We start from the raw sequence: 25478 nt of genomic DNA, 5'->3' as shown, positions 1-25478 counted from the left end.
TTATGATTAAAATTCCAAAAAAATATTCAGGCAAATCTAGAAAATCTGTAGAATCAAATTTAAATCTTATTTCAAAGTCTTTTGAATTTCTTTTAAAATTTTTGTTCTGGAAAATCTAGAAGAAATAATGATTTGTCTTTGTTAGAAATATAGCTTGGTCCAATTTGTTATATATTCTAACAAAGTGTAGATTGCATTTTAACCTATTTAAAACATGTCATCAAAATTCTAAAATTAATCTTAATCAGGAAAAATTACTAATGATGTTTCATAAAAAGATTCGAATTAGCTAGTTTTTCTCTTTTTTTGGTTGAATTTTGAATTTTAAAGAGTCGAAATTGAAAATAAACTGTTTCAAAATTTAATTGTCATTTTTTTCGTGTTTTCTCCTCTTTTAAACCGTTCAATTAAGTGTAAATATTAATTATTAATAATAACATAGAGTTAAAGGTAAATTGAGCAAATTGGCTATTTCTGGCAATTTATTTAAGTGTGTATCAAACTGGCAGCCCTTCGCATTAATCAGTACCCAAGAAGTAGCGCTTGGTTTCAAAAAAGGTTGGTGACCCCTGGTCTACATTGTCCTAATTCAAATAAATAAATACATCAACATAAAATGCGTGGATTTCAAAGGGGCCCCACACAAGCCTGCGCAGGGGCGCCCTCTATGGGCCTAGGGGTGCACTGCAGGGCAGCGGCGCCTCCCCCCCCCCCCCCCCCCCCCCCCTCCCTGCCTCCCGCGCACGGACCGGAGCCGCATTCCTCCCGCCGCCATTCACACGCTGGGAGCCGCCGGGGAGAGAGCAGCGCCGCTCCGCCAGCAACACTGGACATGTGCCCGACTTTCGGAATGGAAACAATGGCGTCGATACGAACCACTTGACCGGTAAGTAGCGCGTCCACTCAAACGACCCGAGAAGCCTGTTTTTTTTCCCCCCCTCCACACCCACACTCCCTGCTCGTGTGCCCCGCACACCCCGCGTCTTCCCCGGCCGCTGCTGCTCCAGCTCGGGGGGTGGTGCTCCAGCCTTGCCTTCAACTCGCGGAATAAGTCCAACCAGCGAACTTCCTGACGTCTAATCTCCATTTTTGAGTGTCGTTAATTGTCCGTTTGGCTGCGACGCTGGTGGAGTTTATGGAGTCACTTTAGCGGCGGGCGAGACGTTGAGTGTGGGAGGCGAACAGCCGGCCAGCGGCGTGATGTTTGTTGACACGGAGGGAGCCTGCTGGAATGCAACACCTCTTCCCCGTCCACGCAGATAACACCTTTTTACTTCTTGCTTTTTGCCAAATGCTCCTGAGGGGAATGCATGCCTTCTGCGGGACGTGCTGGTGCTCGCCCTGTGTTTTAAAAACATGGATCTCCTTCTTTAGCAATGAAATCATTAGAAATGGTCTTGTGAGTTATTCCACAGCCAGCAGAGTGGAGAGTCTGTGGGTGTGTGAAGTGCGCATTGCTCCAGTCACTTTTATTGCAATACAACAACACTTTGCTCCCTGACACTCTACGCCAGGGATTTTCAACCACTGTGCCGCGGCACTAGTGCCGTGAGATATTGTCTGGTGTGCCGTGGGAAATGATGCAACTTCACCTAATTCATGGGTGTCAAATTCTGGCCCTTGAGGCAATATCAAATTAACATTAGAGCTTGCCCGCCGGTGTTATACAGCGGCGGTGCCACTGTAACACCGCATCCACCGCTAATACCGTACTTCCTTGAATTGCCGCCGGGAATATAGTATTCGCCTGCCTAGAATTACAGCCGGGTCAAACTCGTTTCGCAAAATAATTAGCGCATGCTTGGCACTTCCGCCGGGTCAAACTCGTTTCGCAAAATAATTAGCATATGCCTAGAATTTCCGCCGGGTCAAACTCGTCACGTTACGAGTAGGGTTGGGTATCGTTTGAATTCGAACGATTCCGATTCTTTGTTTCGATTCCGATTCCTGACGATTCTCGATCCCGATTCTTTTAAGAGGCAGGGTCAAAAAAAAGTTTAGGATATTTTAAATGAGCTAGCTAACCTACAGTCTTTCTGAATGAAATAGTCTGACATTCTCCATCAATTTTAATTCTATTAACTTTTTATGAACTTTACTATAAATTCCTCACAGGGCTGTTTTCAACTGGAATATAAATATCAAATCTATGAACTTGAATATAAATATTATGAATACATTTTCCCAGGGGTACACTTTCCTCGAGAGCTTTATTTTTGAAAACCTCATGAAAACACATTTACACACACAAGTGTATGATGCTGCAGGAAACCTCATGAAAACACATTTACACATAAGTTTATGATGCTGCAGGAAACCTCATGAAAACACCTTTACACATAAGTGTATGATGCTGCAGGAAACCTCATGAAAACACATTTACACACACAAGTGTATGATGCTGCAGGAAACCTCATGAAAACACATTTACACACACAAGTGTATGATGCTGCAGGAAACCTCATGAAAACACATTTACATACACAAGTGTATGATGCTGCAGGTACTTAAAAATGTTACCGTGCTCCCACTGATGGGCTAACCTGGTGCAGAAAAGCAAATAAACAATAAGAAACAACTTGAAAAACCCAGTCCAGATTAGCAGCAGGTACAGTATAAAATCAGAGACAGTTTTTGTTTAGGAAAATGACCATATCCGCCTTCTCAGGCAGGATGCGTGAGCGTTCTGGACAGATAGTGTCTCCTGCTGTGGAAAATACACGTTCGCTGGGTGTGGAAGAAGCTTGAACGCATAAATAGGAGAAAGCGAGATATGACAGCAAAGGATAAGTCTTTTGTTGGTTCCACCACCATGCAGCAGGGTCGTCAGACATAAGTATCGGTGGAACGTCCTGGTACATCTGCAGCTCTCTCTCCACTTGTTTCTTGATGGACATGGAGCTCTGTTATTTCGCGGTTATTTCATTTTTTTTTTGTAAAGTAAAGCCACACTTTCGACCGCCGACGCCCGCTATCCATGCTTGAGCTTGACGGACTCGCTAGGCTATGCTAACACTTCCGGCGGTGGGCGCTTCTTCGTTGGTGTTCAGCGGCTTCTTCTTCCGGTTCGGTGGACATATTTTTTTCCGGTCGGCGGACTGGTATCGAAAATAGGAATCGAAATTTAAACTTTTGAACGATTCCGGGAGAATCGGAAAGTTAGTCCCGGTTCCAATCGATACTCGATACCCAACCCTAGTCACGAGTGACGCTTCCCCTGTCATCATTTTCAAAATGGAGGAAGCTGATTTCAGTAATTTCAAATCGCAAAAAGGGAAGAAAAATATCAATATTGTGTTATTATATACCGGTAATTGCAATTGTTATTATTAATAATGCTAGTTTGTAGTGGTGGAGAGCTGACTTTTTGTTGTTGGAGTTGCGTCTTTCAAAGTGCTTTATTTTGAAAAACCGGTATGCCTCGTTTCACCGCCGGGTCAAACTCGTCACGTCATGAGTGACACTTCACCTTTCAAGGCATCATTTTCCAAAATGGAGGCTAATTTCAATAATTTTAAATCGCATAAAGGGAAGAAGATACAGAGCTATTCAGTAGGATTTAAGGTCCAAGCTATTGAATATGCTAAAAATAACAGTGAGCAGCTACCGTATGTTTTATTAATTTTACCGTAGCTGCGTGTGTCAAATATGAGTCATTAAATGACTCCCGCCTCCTGGTGGTAGAGGGCGCTTGTGATCCTTCTTGCGACTACCGGTACTGCAGAAGACCGGTGCTGCAGAAGAAGACAACAAGCAGCAACAAGGAGGCGATCGTTTGCTTGCACTTTTAACATGGAGGATTACATATCTAAAATAAAACAGTTTTTAAACTGGACTTTCAATCGAAGCAGGAGGTAATAATTAAAGGAATATCTCCATCGAGACAGAGAGACTTTTAAAACTGAAGAAAGATAAACGATGCTTTTGATCAGAAGCAGCTGCTCATGGACTCATTTAAAAGTAAAGGTAAGATCATAATAAGTTTTTTTTTATTAAATGTGCTTTTCATGATAAGGTAAGCGCCGGAGTGAGAAGAGGTTTTAAAATAATTAGCGCATGCTTGCCTATCCCGCATGCTTTTGGTAAGCGCAGGAGTGAGAAGAGGTTTTAAATTAATTAGCGCCCCGGCGGCTATTCAAGGAAATACGGTACTCATACTTGCTCCCAATTTTCCTGGGAGACTCCCGAATTTCAGTGCCCCTCCCGAAAATCTCCCGGGGCAACCATTCTCCCGAATTTCTCCCGATTTCCACCCGGACAACATTATTGGGGGCGTGCCGTAAAGGCACCGCCTTCAACGTCCTCTACAACCTGTCATCACATCCGCTTTTCCTCCATACAAACAGCGTGCCGGCCCAGTCACATAATATATGCGGCTTCTACACACTTTATGAGTGAATGCAAGTCATACTTGGTCAACAGCCATACAGGTCACACTGAGGGTGGCCCTATAAACAACTTTAACACTGTTACAAATATGCGCCACACTGTGAACCCACACCAAACAAGAATGACAAACACATTTCGGGAGAACATCCGCACAGCAACACAACATAAACACAACAGAACAAATACAGCAGAACCCCTTGCAGCACTAACTCTTCCGGCACGCTACAATGTACACCCCCCGCTACCACCAAACCCGCCCCCGCCCACCAATTTAATGTTGATATTTACCTCAGAAGGCTGCAAATAGTAAAGAGGCATTCAATTTTTTATTTAAATTGTATTTAATATACCATTGATGTTTTTTCGTTTGTTTTTTGAAAGTTGATTTTGCACTATTAAGTAATATAAGCGTTGCTTGTTCCATATTCAGTGTTAAAGCAAATCAGTGTAGTAAACTGAGCAGTAATTAACGTTTTATTCATGCACTTTCTCTTGCTACTTCAAGGCTTGAATGTTTGATTCATTCATTATTGTTATTTTATTTTCAAATGTATTATTAGCCTGTGGAAAAAGTTTATTTGGATATTTACCTCAGAAGGCTGCAAATAGAAAAGAGGCATTCAATTTTTATTTACATTTTATTTGATATGCCATTGATATTTTTTTTATTATTGTTATTATTATTTGAAACTTGATTTTGCATGTCACTATAAAGTTCTATAAGCCTTGCTTGTTCAATATTCAATGCAAAACTTATTTGGGTCCCTATTAAAAGGTTAATTTGTTCAACCTTGGCCCGCGGCTTTGTTCAGTTTTACATTTTGGCCCACTATGTATTTGAGTTTGACACCCCTGATTTAAATGTTCTCACGTCAGTAAAATGGCTCATCAAACAAAACAGAAGTCATCGTCATGGACCCATTAGCTTCTGAAGCTAGCTTTTCAATCAGCTAAACGGACTCAATAACTCCACATTGATGTTTTAGTGATTTTACAAAACTTAAACAATACAAAAAGAATGCCAAGTTGATAATACTAACAGAGACACTTGTAATTATGTTAGCATATTCGCTATTGCTAACAACGCTAGCTTGATTACACGTCCAAGTATGCATTTAAACTCTCCTACAGCTATCAAACATGGGAGGGTTTAGTAAGTACGATTTGTTTGAGTTATATTGTAAAACTTGCAATATATGGAGTGAGGAATGAAGAATCCTTCTGATCAGAAACGCCTTGGATGAGTACAGTAGTCGACGAAACGGGATATACCGTACAGCACCTGCAGTGAGCGAACTTGTCCAAAAAGATGACGCTATAACACACCTTTTCGGTGTTTTTTATGAAAACTATTTCTTGAATACAAAACTTAATGATCGTTAGCAAATACATAATTCAGCCGCACCGTTTTATAAGCCGCATGGTACAAAGCGTAGGAAAAAAGTAGCGGCTAATAGTCCGTAAAATACGGCATGTCTCCTTTAACTTAACATTACTCTTCTCTAGTACGTTTGAATCAAGTGTGAAGACTCTCTCTCCACACTTGATTTATGTGTTATAAATGACATGGCCCAGTTCTGTCTGCGCTCAATCAAGCGGGATCACCTTATTGACAGTCCAGTGCCACCAAGCATTCATAAACAAATGCAGGGGGAGTTCAAGCATGACATTAGTGTTTATTTAAGTGGTGGCACCCCTCATCACCAGTCAAATTAACCCTTTAAATTCCTATTACTTTGTGTGTAGACATGAACAGCAGGCTGACGCTTCCAGGGTTTGCCAACGGATGATTAAACCCTCAGTTTTGTCCATTGATTTTGCACACGGATGCGATCTAAAATCATAACCCAAATCTGCAACCTTGCATGACATTTACACGATTCCTGCAAGCCAGCCAGAAAGTGACAAGCAATTTGCCTCAATCTCGCCTAATTATGATACAGATCAACCTACAATAGAGTTTCACAAGCCTGCCCCGTCCACCCAGCCAAAATGTATGATGTCCAAACTTTGGAATTCTTGCTGACATGAGCACTTCGCACCCCTCTGTGTTTGGGGCTTTTGTGCGGTCGCCGACCCCCCATTCCCTCCTCTCAATGCATTCCTCCGGAGTATTCAGTGAGTGGGATATTTAAGGTCTAATTAGATTGGAGATGGATGAGGAAGCAAAGAGGCTGTGCTTAGGTGAGAAATGAGCCATCAACGAGAGTAAGAGATCTTTTATGTTCGTGCGGATGCTAATACATGTACTGTGATGACACTGGTTCTCTTACAAGCTGCAAAAGCCACCGCCTTCCCCACTTCTCTGCAACGTTTCAACTCCATCTGTTCCTTCTCTCCACCTCCTATCTTGAGCTGTCCTTCCGACCTCCCGCTGCCACTCAAGTTTTCTTTCCGTCTTCTTCCCCTCATGCTCTTGTTTTCTCTCCTTGCGTTTCTGTCAGGAGTGTCTACCTCCCGCCTCTCACGCAGCTCTCTGCCTTTTTCTTCCTTTGGCGCTCTTGCCCTGCTCCTTTCGTTTCTGCCGGCTTCTCTCTGTCAAGTTACTTGCATATTCCCTCCACCCACCGCACATATGGGACTTCTTCGCCCCGCTGCATCAACCTTGTGCTCGCTGTTTCCTGACCGGTCCAAGAAAGTCCACCATGTCTGCTTTCCTGTTCCATTTCTGGAAGAAATCAATCAGTCAATCAAAGTTTATTTATATAGCCCTAAACCACAAGTGTCTCAAAGGGTTGCACAAGTCACAACGACATCCTGGGCTCAGATCCCACATCGAAGCAAGAAAAAACTCAACCCAACTGATGCACAGATGAGTGGTCCACGCCGGGTCCCGACTTTGAACAGCTAGCGCTTCATCTGTGGTCATCTGACAACCTCTCCACGCAGGAGATAGGTGCAGAGCAGGAAAAAAAAGAGACGGCAGATCAACTGGTCTAAAACGGGGTCTACTTAACTGCTAGAGTATACAAAGGAGTTTTAAGATTGGACTTAAATGCTTCTACTGAGGTAGCATCTCTAACTGTTACCGGGAGGGCATTCCAGAGTACTGGAGCCCGAATAAAAAACGCTCTATAGTCCACAGACTTTTTTTGGGCTCTGGGGATCACTACTAAGCCAGAGTTCTTAGAACGCAGAGTTCTTAGAACGCAGATTTCTGTCCGGGACATTTTGTACAATACAATCAGCAAGATAGGCTGGAGCTAGACCCTTTAGTATTTCATACGTAAATAGTAAAACCTTAAAGTCGCAACTTAGGTGCAAAGGAAGCCTGAGCAGGTGAGCCAGTAAAGGCGTAATATGATCAAACTTTCTTGTTCTTGTCAAAAGTCTAGCAGCTGCTAGACATTGGGATATGTGATAGAAATGTTGCTTTTGTAGTCATCTGCACATGGAGAATCGGTAATAATGTCATCTCGTACCAAAAAGACGAGGCTACGACATCCCTTACTTTGTGGTGTTGTCTTTCCAATGAGATGAACTCTACCGGATCAATTTTGAACCTTCTAAATTGGTCTCGGCAGTGTCACCACCCCAACTTGTCCACCTTGAGTGTTTTACCTGAGTGTCCAGTGGGTTTTTGCACTGCCCCGAGGCAAGGATCCGTGCAGTAATATCAAAAGGTTCTAAAGACGGACCAGCTGTAGGGCTAAAGGGCTTTCTCTGCACACAGCTCTCTTGGTGCTAACACCCTCCAGTCGACAAGCTCTAATATGAAATAAACTCACTCGCCAATACCTAGCGGGCTCGTCTTGACTGACTGTTCAAATAGGAATGACCTCCATTTGGACAAAATAAAGAGCTGGGATTGAGAATTAAGAGTTGGCGGTTGGCGCTGAACTGCAAACTACTGGCGCATTACGAATCATATCTCAGGGTATGCGTGCGGGTGGGCTTGCGGCATAAACCCTCATCAGTGCCAATCAGAAGCTAATTTAAAGGCTACTGAAGCCGCTTCTGAGATTCTTCACATTTTACCAAAAAAAGTCAGTGTTGAGCCCAGTGGTTTATTTTGGTCCCTAGAAAATACGTGACGTGAGTGCCAGTGTGGAGAGTTTGAAAAAAAGCCCAGTTTGTATTGTTTGATGCCTTGACCTTCGATCCAAATGACTCTTTGCTCAGTCTCTCACTCTAAACAAACAAATATAACCAATGTTGAGGCACAACTGAAAAATCTGTATCCATTTTTCGGTCCTTTTGAGGAAAGCAGCATTAGCTTTTCCTTTCTCCGTCTTGCTCATCCAAGTGAACTGTCTGTTATGTATAATTAATTTTCTCTCCTGGTTTATTTTTATCGCCCACTTTTAACCGTTCCTTCAAAGGACCCCTTCCCCGCTTCCGTCCTCCACAGTGCCTGCTGAAAGTGACAGCTGCTCAGCTAAGGGGGACGCTGTTTGAAGCAGGCAGTAGAAAGGTCCCTCATTCATGATGATTTGGAACAGAAATGTCTCTCTATCCGCCGCGCTGACAGTATCAAAAAGGTGCCTGGCTGCAAATTGAAAATAAGATCCACCTCCGCCTAAGTCTATGTTGGGGAATATAAATTTACATGTCTTATTTTGTTCAAATGGCTCTTGATTAGACTGCTGGAAATAAAACTTTTTTGGAGTATTTATGTGATGAAGTGGCTCCATACACTCTTAAGAAGAAAGGCTTTTCACAAGATTTTAAAGATTTTACTAACATAACCGAGTTGACATTTCAAACGATTTGGTTGCTCTAACTTACTTTTACGCTCACAAGAAGTTCTGCAAATACAAAAGCATGGAGGCTCATCATTTCTTTAAATCTGGTCGGGTGTACAAATTAAGGCCATGGAATGTTAGACTTATAAGTACCTTATTTGATGGACGCTGCGCGATCAGTGTTTATGGTTTTCAGTGTTGTCAAGCACTCTGCTTATAGGATAAGTAGGTTGCTCTCCTTTTTTAAGTCAAATACTATGCTGTCATCTATAATTTGGCATCTGCAGTTGCTTTAATTGATGTTTTGCGCCAATGTTTAGTAAGATTGTATAGTTAATCATGTAAATTTAGTCATGTACCTAATAGAGGATGAAGCACTAGTGGCTTACAATAGCATCCCATTTCACAGCCTAACTTTACACGTTTTTTTCATCATCGACGTGTTCAATATGCTCCCTCATCCCTGTGGCTACTAACGGTTAACTACTGCCCCATCATCTCCGTCTGGCACGGCATGGAAATACTTAGTCGACACTCCTAGGCAATGCTGTCTTCCTATGTTTGGATGTGAGTCAACTTACTTAGAAGTCACTTCCTGTTTATAATCTTGTTTGCTGATGTATTGCACCATGTGCTGGTGTCTGTCCTGACTTTAAACATGGCAAGGGTTTGACCTCAAGAGTTCAAATTCAGAGGCTGACTTTATTTGGGTCGGATTCCGGAGTTTTCCGACTTTAGCGTTACTCCTAATTAGGTGGCTATTGTTCAACTGGATTGCCATCTCAACAGAAGAGACACATTGCCAGTGGCTGTGTTACACACTCATTCGTTAGCTTGCCAACTCTGAGATCTAGTCACAGTCATTGTGACGATTCTGCCTGAAGGTGCAAAGAGTCGGTATTGGCTCTGTTTCCTCTTCTGACCCGATGGCCTCCTGTAGAAATCCCACCGCCTCCTGCCGCTTGCGGGCACAGCCTCAGTGCATGAGGCTCCCTCACTTGCATGCTAACGCTCTCGTCAGCATTCTGTCCGTCTCCTCAGACACTGAGTCAGTCGTTTGGGTCCTTCAGTTGCTGCCACATAAAAATGCCCAATTAAAGAGCTGGGACTTCCCATGATAAAAACTATGCTCTGTACTGTGCACAATCTTGTTGGTGACAGTACTGTTGTTTAAGTCAGTGTTTCTTAACCGTCGACCACCAAAACATATCTTTTTTTAGCTGTGGTCCGCATGGGCAGCAGCGGTACTCTGTGGTAATAAACTTTTCCGCCACATGTGGCAGTAATGACAATATCAAACGTACAGAAGAAGTTAAGTTAAAAGTTAAAGTACCAATGATTGTCACACACACACTAGGTGTGGCGAAATTATTCTCTGCATTTCGACCCATCACCCTTGATCACCCTCTGGGAGGTGAGGGGGAGCAGTGGGCAGCAGCGGTGGCCGCGCCTGGGAAATATCTTTGATGATTTAACCCCCAATTCCAACACTTGATGCTGAGTGCCGAGCAGGGAGATAATGGGTCCCATTTTTGTAGTCTTTGGTATGACTCGGCCGGGGTTTCAACTCACAACCTACCGATCTCAGGGCGGACACTCTAACCACTAAGCCACTGAGTCTGGTCTTAAGCACACTAAAATTTTACTGACAGTTTATGTAAGAAATATATACATTTTTATTATGAATTTAATACAATTCATTTTAGCACTGCATAATTGTAAGTACATTTAATTTTCATCAGTTCCTTTGCAGTATATTTGATTAGAAGTTATTTTTGTAATCAGCCTGACTTTGTGATTAACACAGGCTTTCATATCATTTTACATATCCTGTTAAACCGAAAGTATTAGAACAAGCATAGATTTGATTATTGAATACAATTAAAATCAAGAGCAAGGTTACTAATATTTGTGTGGAAAAGTAGGGCCCAAACGTCAACAAAGTTAAAAACCCCTGGTAGGTAATTGTTGTATCATTTACATAGATATCATAAGTAGTTGCAGGTAAGCCTGGACGATATGGCCTAAAAATACAATCTCAGATATTTTCGCAATTAATTTGATATACGATTTTTTCCCCATGTTTTGCTTTTATCTGCTTCTAGGGACGGCGTGGCGAAGTTGGTAGAGTGGCCGTGCCAGCAATCGGAGGGTTGCTGGTTACTGGGGTTCAATCCCCACCTTCTACCATCCTAGTCACGTCCGTTGTGTCCTTGGGCAAGACACTTCACCCTTGCTCCTGATTGCTGCTGGTTAGCGCCTTGCATGGCAGCTCCCGCCATCAGTGTGTAAATGTGTGTGTGAATGGGTGAATGTGGAAATACTGTCAAAGCGTTTGAGTACCTTGAAGGTAGAAAAGCGCTATACAAGTATAACCCATTTATTTATCATTTATTATTTCATTGGTACTATTTCATTACACTCCATCTAACTCTCAAGCACAATTATTTCTTTTATAAAGTCTAGAAAAAAACTAAACAGATTAAACATTAATTTGAGCTGTTATAGCTCATTTTGGCATATTTACTGTGATGCTTTTGCTTCTATGTGGATCAGTTTGCATTATTCTAATCTGATGAAATTATTCAACATAGAGCTCCCAATGGAAAGCAAAATCTTTGTCGTGAATAAAATACTTCTGTAAACAAAAATGTAGCATATCACTGCATTTAAATGAATAAACTCCCAACATTGAGATTGATAAAGTACAAACTTAAATCTTCTGTCTTGAATAAAATACTTGTGTAAGTAAAAATGTAACTATAGTTTTAATGGTTAGATAAAAACAGTCTTTTCTACTGTATCATAAGCACCACATACTTAGCTACATTTGCTTTATTGATCGTTCTCCACTGTGCTTCTTTCTCATCGTACATGGTACCTTGTGTAAATCATTCCACCACAGTCCGCTGCTTTTTAGCAGGAGTTTGTTGCTGGTTATTACAGTCTTGTTCGCCTCGTGAAGAGTTGCATTTCCTGCTTATGGAATAGGTTTGTTGTGCTGCCATGTTTTTCAAACAAACTTTGCAGCGTGCCGTCACGTCAGTTGCTGCAAATCCAAACCACTGACAACACTGTTCTTTTCTTTGGAACAAACGTCTCGCTCTCCTTTGTGTTAGCATTAGCCATGTGTTGCTAGGCGTGTGAATATATCAGCTAAGGAAGTAAGAAGGAAGCTCCTGTGGACAAAAAAAACAAACATCACTTTTTGTGGAGGTTACCCTCCAGTGGGTTCTGCGGACCAACACACACTGCCAGGAGAGCCCTGGATTCAGGATATAACACTGATTTACACTACCGTTCAAAAGTTTGGGGTCACATTGAAATGTCCTTATTTTTGAAGGAAAAGCACTGTACTTTTCAATGAAGATAACTTTAAACTAGTCTTAACTTTAAAGAAATACACTCTATACATTGCTAATGTGGTAAATGACTATTCTAGCTGCAAATGTCTGTTTTTTGGTGCAATATCTACATAGGTGTATAGAGGCCCATTTCCAGCAACTATCACTCCAGTGTTGTAATGGTACAATGTGTTTGCTCTTTGGCTCAGAAGGCTAATTGATGATTATAAAACCCTTGTGCAATCATGTTCACACATCTGAAAACAGTTTAGCTCGTTACAGAAGCTACAAAACTGACCTTCCTTTGAGCAGATTGAGTTTCTGGAGCATCACATTTGTAGGGTCAATTAAACGCTCAAAATGGCCAGAAAAAGATAACTTTCATCTGAAACTCGATAGTCTATTCTTGTTCTTAGAAATGAAGGCTATTCCACAAAATAGTTTGGGTGACCCCAAACTTTTGAACGGTAGTGTATTTTCATAAATGTCAGACATTCTTCTGCTTTCCAGCACAAATTCTTTCTTCCTGAGTCCCTGTCTCTCTCGCTCTGGCTCTCACTCCAACACCGTCCAGTGTTTCCCATAAACTGCCAAGATACCTGTGGCGGTGGGGGCGTGGCTATGGGCGTCGCTATGGGCGTGGTCACCATGACACCATCGAGTAATTTGCATAAGTTACTACAATGATATGATTTTCTCTAAAAAAGGCTCAAAAAATGTATACTTACTAATTAATAATAACAGTTTTGTTTTAAACGTCCATCCATCCAACCATCCATCCATTTTACAATATAATCACAACACTTTATGTACATATTTATATACAGATTTGAACAATAAGTTATTCACTGAAATATATTTATTAATTGTGGTTCTTACAAAAAATATATCTTATAAAATATAAAAGCTAAAATGTCTCTTAAAGCTCTGCCCCTTTAATTAGTGCATACTAAATAATTTAACTTTAGCCTACTACTACAACCATATTATTTACCAGCAACATAAAGTGAAACAGAGGCAGAGGTGTCCTGCCACAGTCAGTAACAAATAAACAGAAAACAGTAGTGGTCAAATACAAATAAGGCAACAAGAGAAGTATCCTACACTTCTCTTTTGTAAAGTAAATCTGAACAGCCGATATGGGCATCTACATCAACTATATGATTTGTCTGAGAAGCTGGACAGGACAAAAAAATAAAAAAAAATAAAATAAAAATATTTTTTTATTTTTTATTTTATTTGTGGCGGACGTAATTCTTTCGTGGCGGGCCGCCACAAATAAATGAATGTGTGGGAAACACTGCCGTCTCTCATCCCGGCTGCTGCTAATAAAGGCGACAGGTGATTAGATAACAAGGCCCACCTGGGCCATCCACTCACCTGTCGCTGTCTTCGAGTCCGGTCCTGGCACACTCCGTTCCGCGGCAGGCTCGCAGGCCACGCCCCCCTCCACACTATTATAGTATTTTATAATAGTCTGCAACAAAAAAGTCAAATTAATCGATAATACACATTTATCGCCCAGGCCTAGTTGCAGGTGATTACTATTAATACCTCAATAGTTAAATAGTCGAAGATCTGGCATATAGAGTGCGACTGCTTTTGTAATTTGTTACAAGTCAAAAGATTTATTGCATTAAATGACTGCTGTTATTTTACGCGGCGTCCCCGTCAGTGATGAACATGTCTAAACGATGACCTTTAACGAGGCAGTGATAGCACTGCACTAAAACCTTCACTTGCACAATGAAGTGTCAGAGCGCAATGTTATAATTTCTTGAATAAGCGTCATCCGTCACATCCGTGGTCCGACTTTCTAGCTTGTCCTTGCCAGGCACACCAAACTCTGCCATAACGGGGGAACAGCTTATCTTCTCAACGGATGCCGGCTGCCCGCCTGTCAGTATCATCTGCAGAAAGTGTTTGTTGCTGATGCTGAGATATTGTGAACGTTCATCTGAGGGAGGCCTACTGGTTGTTTACCATGCTCACTAGAGTCTGTCTGCCTCTTCAGGCATGTTTGGCTTGTTAATGAGAATCACTGAGAGAGAGAGAGAGAGAGGAAGCGTTTCAATGTGGGGTGTGTGTATGTATGTGTGTGTGTGTGCGTGTATTTGCATTGAGATAAGCAGCGCGTCGCCGCTGTGCATCCATTGATGGAGGAAAATATACTATTTGTACATACATGGGGACCCGTGTCTAATGGAAGGCATAAAAGAAGATGACAATGCACTCGGATGCAGTTAGTTATTGTTGTGATTAATGTTAACCACTAGCAGCAACTCATAATTGCTCACTCGTTTTTTTTAATCTTTTCTCTGTCTCTCAGTAGCTTTCCACTCCATTTTCTTTCTATTATACATCACCCTTCCTCAATGCACACACAACCTGCTTTTTTTCTGATGCGTTTACCAAGGGAACGCTTAAATTATTCAGCTACTCTATACACCTTGTAAATAAGACTGGTAAGATGCGGACCTTTTAAAGAGAACTACGTGGATTTGGCTGCACAAAAAAATAATCTTAGCAATTTTTACCCCATAATTCACATTAGTATGTAAAATAATTTCTAAAAGGCGAGATTCAAATTTTTCTAACAAGCTGCATCACAGATAAACGCTGCCTTTTTACTCGAGCGGGCTTCACGAATGGTTCTGCTGCCCTAGTTCTGCCCACTGACGACAGACAATGAATTGACATGAATTGATTAACGTGGACCCCGACTTAAACAAGTTGAAAAACTTATTTGGGTGTTACCATTTAGTGGTCAATTTTACGGAATATGTACTGTACTGTGCAATCTACTAATATAGGTTTCAATCAATCAATCAAAACAATGCGCCTCATTTTTACTATGAAAAATTGGGCTGGGCGGTATACAACCAGTATAGTTAATACTTTTAGAAAGTGGTATATATTTGATACAATACCGCCATACCAGTGTCTTTTGATGTGCCTTTGTACGGCCGTTAGCTTGACGTCGCCTGACGTGTAAAGCATAAGGCATCCTCTGTGCATCAAACGTTTAAAAAAAAATGGACTTCTCGACTTTTGAGTGATGCAATGCTTTATTTGGCTATTTGGTGAATGACTACAACTTTATTGACACATGCACCAATTTGCTTGAGAACCTATATCTTTCCTTGTAGCGACTTAATCACTAAACTCATCTGTTTAAGTCGTTAAATTCTGTTAGCGACTTAGCACAGCAGCTAGCAAATAGCTCCCCTCTGTTGCTTGCTCGGTGTGTCAAATGTTTAGCTACTCCTCGGCTTAAGTGCTCTCTCCATAGCCTGTGCAAACTAAGCTACTGTAGTGTAGCGACTGGCTTTCACCGCAGTGAGCGAGTAGAAGCTCCATCTATCCGTGAGGATACAAACCTAACGTAATGAACAAAATGAACGAAAACTGCTTTGACACAGTAAATAAATAATGATAAATGGGTTATACTTGTATAGCGCTTTTCTACCTTCAAGGTACTCAAAGCGCTTTGACAGTATTTCCACATTCACCCATTCACACACACATTCACACACTGATGGCGGGAGCTGCCATGCAAGGCGCTAACCAGCAGCCATCAGGAGCAAGGGTGAAGTGTCTTGCCCAAGGACACAACGGACGTGACTAGGATGGTAGAAGGTGGGGATCGAACCCCAGTTACCAGCAACCCTCCGATTGCTGGCACGGCCACTCTACCAACTTCGCCACGCCGCCCCACAGTAACAGCTAACTAATTATTTTATAAGAAAAATAGACACATTACGTTACTACTTTATAATCTGAGTACTCTCAACTCTGGTTATCAATCAATCAATCAATGTTTACTTATCTAATATCTTATAGCCCTAAATCACGAGTGTCTCAAAGGACTGCACGGTTATCTACCCGTAAAACACTTAGGCAACCTTAAGCACTTTGCACATTTTTTTAAAGATATTGGTATATACCGTATACCGCCATGCGGACTAAAAATACCGCGCTATCAGTTTTGGTCCATATCACCCAGCCCTAATGAAAAACAATGCATTGTGTTTAAAATCATCAATCAATCAATCAATCAATGTTTATTTATATAGCCCTAAATCACAAGTGTCTCAAAATCATAGTAACTAGGATGCAGCCATTCGTTGACGTCGTTGACTAAATTCATTAACAACATTTCTCGCTGACAATAAAATTTTTTGACAGTAGTTGGTGACATCATCGCTCAAGTTTTTTTCCGGACGAAAACAAAAACGTACATGTTTGTGTAACCAGAGACTGCCGATCAATAGGAATAGAAACATACCGCGAGTAAAACACTAAACTCGTCAAAGACAGGAATATGTTGCTCAATTTTCATGAGGTAGCATGTAAAGCAGTCATGACAAACATCTGGAGGTCTCCGACTATCCTCGGTAAGATAGCTATCTGGCTAGCAGTTGCCTAGCTAGCTAAAAACAGGAAGACGAAGAAGTTGTGTAAAATATGGCTTTAACCATCATTTTAGCCAAAGTACGGCAGCTAAAGTTTGTCAGTACGGTACATTTTGAAAGACTCAATACTGAAACATCGTTATGGGATAATATACCTGTCGATATGCAGTTCAGATACCTGTGTGCAACTTTCTAAACACCACATCATCATCACATAGTTTGCTTTTTGAGAAAACAAAATTGATTTGGTGGTGTTTCGTTGTTAATGGGGCTATTTTGACTTTACTTAAAACATAGAAATATTCGTTTTTATCAGCACTTTGCCTCCATGTTTATCAATGATCAAAAGTTTAATAGTTATTTGGTAACAGCCTAATGAGTAGCACAGTATGAATAAATACAAGTGAAACTCAAAGAAATCCTGTAAAAGTCCATTCATTTCAACAATTTAACTTAAAATGTGAAACTAAAATCATAACATGCAAAGTGAGATGTGTCAGGCCTTTATTAGCTGCATGCTAAACTCTTGTGACAAAATAATGGTCTTCGTAAAATAGCTTACTGTTATAATAATAAAAACATGCTTTGGGTTTGATAACATATTGCAGAATGTATCACTTCACATTTTATTCACATTGCTAGTTGACAATTCAGTTCAACTTGCATACCACAACATCCTTAAAAATTAAAAATATTTATTTTTAAGCAACATTTCAGTGTTTTTAATATTTTCAGTACTGGTTTGTGCACCGTTTAGGCACTGGCACAGTTTTAGAAGTGTTGATTTGGTTGATCTGCAAAAAGGTAAACAATACCATTCATATTCTCCACCATGGAAAGCATGGCTTTTGGCTTCCCTTCTTCCTTAAAATGCAGACCTATAAACAATGGAGTCAACACCTGCATGTGGTGTTACTAGATGCACACAAGGGCACATGGTACTTCTTTTTTTTTGCTAAGGCCATATCCACACATACGAATATTTAATAATTCATAATTTTCCATGCGTTTTGGTCTTTTTCTGCATGCAAAATGTGGGTTTTAATTATTTAATGATGTATAGGCTTTGTGTAAATGTGCACTGACTTGAAAGACTATGTACACATGTACAATATCTCACTATACATCTCACATTTTCATTAGTTAGTCTGGTTTTGATGATGAACTTGTATGATGACTATTGTACTGAAAGTATATACAGTATTTGGTGGACCTCGACTTAAACAAGTTGCAAACTTATTTGGGTGTTACCATTTAGTGGTCAATTGTTCGGAATATGTACTGTACTGTACCGATTCATATCATGTATTGTCTTCCCTCCCGATCTGGTAATAAACGCTTCAATCAATCAGTCAACATTTATACGGAGGCTTTGTAGTGCTTGGCCAAGTCAGCTGTGGTAGCGCCTTCTGGCTGCTGATTGGCCATAATGCATTTGACTAATGACTGTTTTTTTATGTGGACATTTTTGCTCCAGTCCACTTTTTTAAAAACCTCATGTGGCCTTATGTGTATTTTTCTACATATCCATGTTTGTGTGAACATGGCCTAAAACTCCAGATGGTCATTGTTTCCATTGTGTATTTATAAGGACACGTGACAGAACATTTTCAAAAAGCCTGTTCCCCTTTCAGTGTAATGCAACAGGTGGTTCACATTTTAAAACTTGCTTCATGACCACACTTACGACTGCCAAAAAGAAGTGTAGGACTTAAGTAGCCCTAGTTCTAAATCACTTTGGAAGACTTCCCACCCACTTAACTCTCCATGTTTAACCGTCATTAGCCACATTGCCACACAGTATCGGACCAGTCAGCTCTCGGCTCACATTTTTCTCTACCTGGATAACAAATGACTGCTTTTAGTCAGAAATATTCCAAAGATCCACAGGGCCCACTTGTATCGTTGTACTTTCTGGGTGTCCATGTAAACATATTGAGGTCATGTTAAGATCAAAGCTAAGTCTTTAAAATAGACCGTTCAAAAGTAGATGTTCCAATAGCACCTCCTTACACCTCATACTCCGTCTCTCGTTTCTACACTTCCTCTTTGTGCTCCTCTAAAAGGGTTAACATGGATAAGTGATGAGTAGCCTGCCAAGTCGGGCGTCCATTGTGTGGTGGCATTGTGCCGTTGCAATTCAGTACGGCCTTACAGGAACTTTTCACTCTACCAGTTCTCTTACAATCACCTGATAATAAATGCCACTATTGTTAGCGGAATGCAAAATCTTTCAGCTCTCTTACGACCATCACCACTGTTCTCTTGGCTCAAAAAGCTCCATTCCTCAACAGCTCCAACTTTCTTCTGCATCAGTGGAAACATGTGCTGTAGGACCATAAAACCTGTTTCCCTCCCTTTCCTTCCTTCCATGGCTTGTTAAGAAAACCACACACTGCCATGTTGTTCAAAATGTTGGTGACCGTTGAAGCCTGATTCCTTCAGCAGACCTGAGTTGCTGTGGTGCTCCACAACAGCACAAGTCCCGGGGGGGCTTTTAAGTCCTCTATCCCTCCCTGACCCCCTGCCGAGGGGAGGCATGCAGACCAGGAGGCTCAGGGAATAAGTACTCCAGGCCAGACAATGGCCGTCTGGGGGGAGGGGAGTTTAAGACGAAGAGAAGGATTTCACAAAAGCTATGAGGAGGGTAGTGATAGAAGGGGCCAAAGGTGAGACTGAGCCTTTGTTTCAAGATGGAATTCCACCAAAGCGGTTTTATTGGCAGGGCCCTCTTGTTGCTTTTTGACCAGGGGTGTAAAAATTACTCTGTACAAACCGATAACCGATTTTACCTTTGGAGACGGATTGATTGATTGATTGATTGAAACTTTTTTTAGTAGATTGCATAGTTCAGTACATATTCCGTACAATTGACCACTAAATGGTAACACCCGAATAAGTTTTTCAACTTGTTTAAGTCGGGGTCCACGTACATGAATACATCCTTTGGTGAGCCTCTGGATCTGTCTATATGTAGTATAGATCGGTCGATGTCTGGTTGGAAAGTCATAAATCGTTCGATTGACGATCTGATACAAAATGTCCGCTATAATCTTGCGAGACTTCTGTGATAACGTAATATGAAAGTACCACGCAATGTGAACCAATCAGAAGCAAAGTAAGGCGGGTCTTTGCCTCTTTATTTTTCACACACACACTTCAGCGCAGTGTTGTCAACTTGGCTAAATCTAAAGTCTTTCCAACTCCTTAGTGACTTTCTTTCTCAAAAGCGACTAGCGACAAATCTAGCAACTTTTTTTGGATGTTTGTAGACATGAAAGCGCATAACACTCTAATGTCCTCGACGTACAAGCGGTGCTGCTGTGAGCCTATCCTCCCAGGTCTGAGCTTGTACTGAAAACACAATACCTTGTACTTTTAAGTGCAATAACAATGAAGTCCATTCCATTGTCGTCAGAGGGGACGCACACCCGCTCCGTACAAAGCTGCCGCTGTTTCTGCCTTGGTTGAGATGTTTCATCACTGTCACGCTTTAAATAAAAACAAAGCCGTGAGCCAGTCGATAGATTTGGTTCGTTCGTGAATATCTCAACCTTTCAGTTTTTTGATCAAATTTGATACTCTAACATTTAACAATGTACAACTAAACTAGGAATCTACAAAAGAAAATTAATTCACAGTTCTAACCACAATTTTTTAGTTCACACATCTTTTCTTTAAGTTTATGGATTGCTATGCCTTGAAGTTGACAATTGTGCTATTTGCTAATAATACAGGAGCCGCCTGTTTTGTATTATTTAAAAAATAAACATATGACATTGTTCTTACGTAAAACATTTGATTTTCTTTTCACCATGCAAAACTTGCATCTGCATGGAATCATAATACTCAAAGAAGTATTGTTAGTGAATTGCATCGAGATTCATATCGGATCGCCCTTTAAGGTAGCGATGCACACCCCTAATGATGATGTCGTCCAGGTTTGGTGGCCTTTTACCTGGCACTCCCTACCCTGCAGTCGTTCCTGTCCTAGATGTGTTTCTACATCATTCAAGCTGGTTAGGGAGTATTTAGTACTGACTTAAATGTATGTCAGCTAGTAGAGTTTCCGAGGCAGATAAGGAGGACTTGAGCATGTGACAAAGCAGCCGGCAAACACAGAGGAATGCAGCTGCATTCCAAATGAAATGGGGTGTGTAACTTGTGACTAGTGTGATGTGCTGATGCGTAGCAGCAGGGAGGAGTTTCCGCCTTCCTCCCCACACATCTTTTCCCTTCTCTTGGGGCTGACCTCTCTCCTTGCATCACCAACATCTATGTCCCTTGTTTCCATTGCAGTCAAGGAATGCCTTTCGCTTTACCGCAGCGTGACCTCATTCGGTTCATGGCGACACGGCGCACCAACCGCCTTCCCTCTGACATTTGACAGATGTTGGTGTCCCAAGTGACTCTTAAGGCAATACTAAATGGTCGTTGGCGCAATGGGAAATCGGTCGTATTGTGTTTTGAACACACCCGTTTGCTGTTTAAAGTCCCAAACCAAGCCAAGCCAAGCCATTCCATTACAAAACGCTCAGCTGTGTGCTTTTCCAATCAAAGAGGCGCACCTCATCCTGCCCCGGACACATTAAGTGCCGCAGTCAGACTTGGCCACATCACAGGCCCGTTTTTTAACGACGAGTCCATCTTCCAGTCTGCCCGTAGCTGCAGCAACATTAGAGTCTTGAGCATTTTTAGAATCGCAGAAGGGCGGGATTGGAGAGAACTGAACAAAATGACGGAGACTGCACCTCGGCCAGATGCAGCTGTGGGAAACAGACAACAGTGAGGGAGGGAACTTGGCAGAATGAGCACACTTTGAGTTTGAGCAGCCAGCCAATTGTAATGTTGTTGGGGGAAAACAAAGGGATGAAGTAAAAAAAATGGCAAATAAATTAGATGTGAATTCACACATTTATTAAGGAGTTCAAATGGCATTGAAACAACTGCTTTCACCGCCCCACCATATTGGCTTTTTTGTAGATGTTTGGAGGCCAAACATTTGTCATTATGTCTGACTAAGACGTTGGTTTTATAGAAGGGAAGGCAATTAAACCATCCATCCATCCATTTTCTACCGCTTATCCCTTTCGGGGTCGCGGGGGGTGCTGGAGCCAATCTCAGCTACAATCGGGCGGAGGGCCAACACAGATAGACCAATGCTCTTTAAAATGACACTGATTGCCTGCAATGTGCATGCACAAGAAGTACTATCGGTCATGTGATGCGAGTTAAAATTGTGTCCATCAGCAAAAAAGGCTTAGATTCAAAATGTTTTTTTTGTACAATAATATATTTAGACAAAATGATCTTTCAAGCAAGAGTTCCTTTCCCTCTTGCAATGACACTGCAAATCAAATCAAAGTATGAAACTGGGGATTTAGTCAAGGTGCAGGGACTTAAAAAAGTTCCAAGTACCAGTGTCTTCTATGGAAAAACAATACTCATTGCAGCCTCTTGCGTAAACGATATATACTGCGTTTTCCGGACTATAAACTGCTACTTTTTTTCCAAGGCTTGAACCCTGCGGCTAATAAAAACAGCGCGGTTAATTTATGGATTTTTTTTTGCAAACGGCCATAATGTTTTGTGTTCAACAAATAGTTTTCATACTACGCAGACGGAGACGATGAAAAGGTGTGTTGTTGTATGTGCTATGACGCCATCTTTTGGACAAGTTGGCTCACTGCAGGTTGACAATGTAGTAAATTTGCCCATCGCGTTTCTGCCCAAAATAATTTTTCAATTCCAGTTTTACAATAAAAAAAAACAACAATTCATACTTGCAAAACCGTCCCATGTGTGATGTCTGTAGGTGTTTTCATGCATATTTGTACGTGCTAACGTAATGTAATCAAGGTAGCGTTGTTAGCACTAGCAAATATGTGTCTGTGTTAGTATTACTAAATTAAAATGTCATTATTAGTGTTATTTCAGTTTCAAAATTATTTACCAAAATGTCACCGTGGAGATACTAAGTTTGTTTAGCTGATCGGAAAGCTAGCTTCTGCAGCTAGTGAGTTCATGACGATGACACCAAGAAAATTTCCTAGTCACCAAGAAAAATTCCTAGTTTGTGAACCCGTTCTCAAACAATGGCAATAAAACTATTCTGATTCTGATTCTGACTTGTGTTTCGTTTAATCAACTGTTTTACTGCCGTGTGACAGGCACCGTTTGAAAATAATTAAGTTATGTAAATAAACATTTATAAAAATCTTTCGTACCGGTACATATCTGAGGCTTATGGTCCGGTGCGGCTAATACATTTGTTTCTTTTAATATTTGGTAGATGCGGATTAAATACCGGTGTGGTCTATAGCCCGTAAATTACAGTCCGTGGCTTGAATGTGTCGTCAACACACATTGTCAAGATAGGGTCGTAAAATCATTCCCCACGGTTAACCACATCTCTATTGTGCAACCCTGACAATGACCCATAAGCATGAAAAGAAATGGCCTCACCAGATGAAAACAATGTTTTGGTACAGCTCAGCCTGGCCTAAATCCCCAAAACTGTGAAGAGGGCTGTACACAAGAGAGTTCGCTAAAGCGAAATATTGTTAGATTTTTCTAGATATTTGTGGTGTGTTAACGTTTTAAATAAGATACACTTTTTGCACCATTTATTCGGCTCCAAGTCCCACCAGAAGTCTTCCGTCATCAACATTGTTCCAGTAGTTTGGGCTCCTTCACCTCCCTTATCAGCGAGCCTGTCCCTCGTCCTGTCTCCCGCTCCCGCCATCTCTCTCATGCTGTCACTCCGCTGCAGAGGACGTGATGAAAATGGCTGTTTAATCATGCAGAGAGGTCAACCAATCAAAGGGCCCGGCCCACTGATTTAAGGGCCTATTCAGAGCACAGCTGGAGGAATAGGGAACGGCAGGGTGATGAGGGTTGAGGTTGTGATTGCTGTATGGTGCAGGTCGCCTCTCATCCACTTAGCGCTGGTCTTGTTCCACCAATAATTGCCTGTGATGGATTGATATTTAGACAGACAGATGGATAGGCAGAGGGAGTCGAGGGCGGATTGACACCCGAAGTGGCGAACCAACCAGCTGGTTATCGGACGTGCACAGACAGTGTCATTTGTACGACATCGTCCACAACATTCTTCCTACTCATTTCGACAGGTTGTCTAAAATGGCACTTACACACACTTATATACTGTACATACATACATACATACATACAGACAAGACAGTTCTGGATGGCAATGGCAAACAATGACAGATGGTGAAGAGGAGCAGGTGTGGTCAGAGATTATGATTATTTGCAATCCAAGTCCCTTTCACGCAACCCCCAATGTCCAGTTTATGATTGATTACATGGGTTGTCATTGACATCACCTCTGCCGCAGCCTTTAACGGACAAACATAATGTGCTAAGTAGTTTGTATCCAGTTACCTTAACTAAACACCACATTGTCAAGTCCTCCATGTAATACTGATATGACTTGGTCTTAACCTGAAGACAACTCTGATCACATGCAGAATCAACACCCCATGTGGACCCATTCACACCGTGAAAATTCATTAAGTGTGCTATTTGGACAGTTTGGGATGACGTCATTTTATTTTAGCTGTACTTTTGTGTCAGATGCAAGCACAGAGTTGGTATTAGTGAAGTGCCACTCCAATAAATAGCTGGCCTCTTGCTCTGTCTCTTTTAATGTCTCCCCCCCGCCGTCTCTCTGACCTTGCGTCGGCGTGCGCTGATGAGCGCTGAGTGGATACACTTGTGAGTGGCGCTCCCATGTGAGAGCTGGGGAAACGTGGGCGCTCCATTTGTTGTGTAAATGCCAGCTGCTAATTGACTGCCAGGCACGCAGCCTCTCCTCCAGTGGCTGAACCCTGCCCTCCGCCGCGTCCCAGGGATCCTGCCAGGGATGCCTTCAAAGCACTCTCCATTTCTCGGTGTTCCTCTTTTAGAGCCAATATGAGGATGGCTCATCTGCTCCCTCTGTAATGAAAAGCTGCAAAGCTTTTACGCATCATCACTTACCTCACTCGCCGACATTCTTTGATACAACATTTCATCTCATAAAACACAATGGCTTTTCTCTTTGCTGGACTGGTTTTTAAAATGGCCAGGAAGTTTGATCTTCTTTCAGTCAAGCAGACCGTGCAAGGAATGATGCAAAGTTTATGGACCTCAACACTCCATGTTATTAGCTGTAAAAATGCTAAGGTAGTGAACAGACCTGCAGCAATTGTCCAGTTTTAAGCTATGGTCTATTTAAGGTGCAGTAGCCATATATATCACTATTAGCGTCTGCTAGGAGCTGAGATGGAACTGTACGACCAACTGTTGGTTGGCTAAAAGCCATTATATCCTTCATGCATGCGTACTTATTCTTATTAAGAGTGTAACTATAGATAATACCCTTCAAACAACGTTAAATGTGGGTGTTTCGATCCATTTAAGCATACAATTGGCCATTTACAGTGGAACCTGTTTAAGTTGTTCCCAATATCGGGTCGTGGTCCACTGTGTTATTACTAAAACAGTGTCCGCTTAAGCCAATGTTGACCTACCTAATAAGCAGTCAGAACGTCGTCCCTCAGCAAATGATGAATTTCTGGCGGTCAAGTGAGTTCTAATGATCCGTTTTAGCTGTAAATAACAATACATAAATAAATAGT

At 41.6% G+C, this 25478-nt stretch overlaps 1 protein-coding gene across 1 annotated transcript in view; it reads left to right on the top strand.

Moving 5' to 3' along the window:
- Positions 1-770: 770 nt before the first annotated feature.
- The window catches only part of LOC133661045 (plexin-A1-like), a 112858-nt gene continuing 88150 nt past the window's right edge, over positions 771-25478 (top strand). The window contains exon 1 of the mRNA XM_062064397.1: positions 771-886. The gene's annotated coding sequence lies outside the window, so the exon portion shown is untranslated. The remainder of the gene's footprint in view (positions 887-25478) is intronic.

This window comes from Entelurus aequoreus, linkage group LG01, assembly GCF_033978785.1.
Source record: "Entelurus aequoreus isolate RoL-2023_Sb linkage group LG01, RoL_Eaeq_v1.1, whole genome shotgun sequence".
In the NCBI taxonomy this organism is placed as follows: domain Eukaryota; kingdom Metazoa; phylum Chordata; class Actinopteri; order Syngnathiformes; family Syngnathidae; genus Entelurus; species Entelurus aequoreus.
This window is presented reverse-complemented; position numbering and strand designations above follow the sequence as displayed.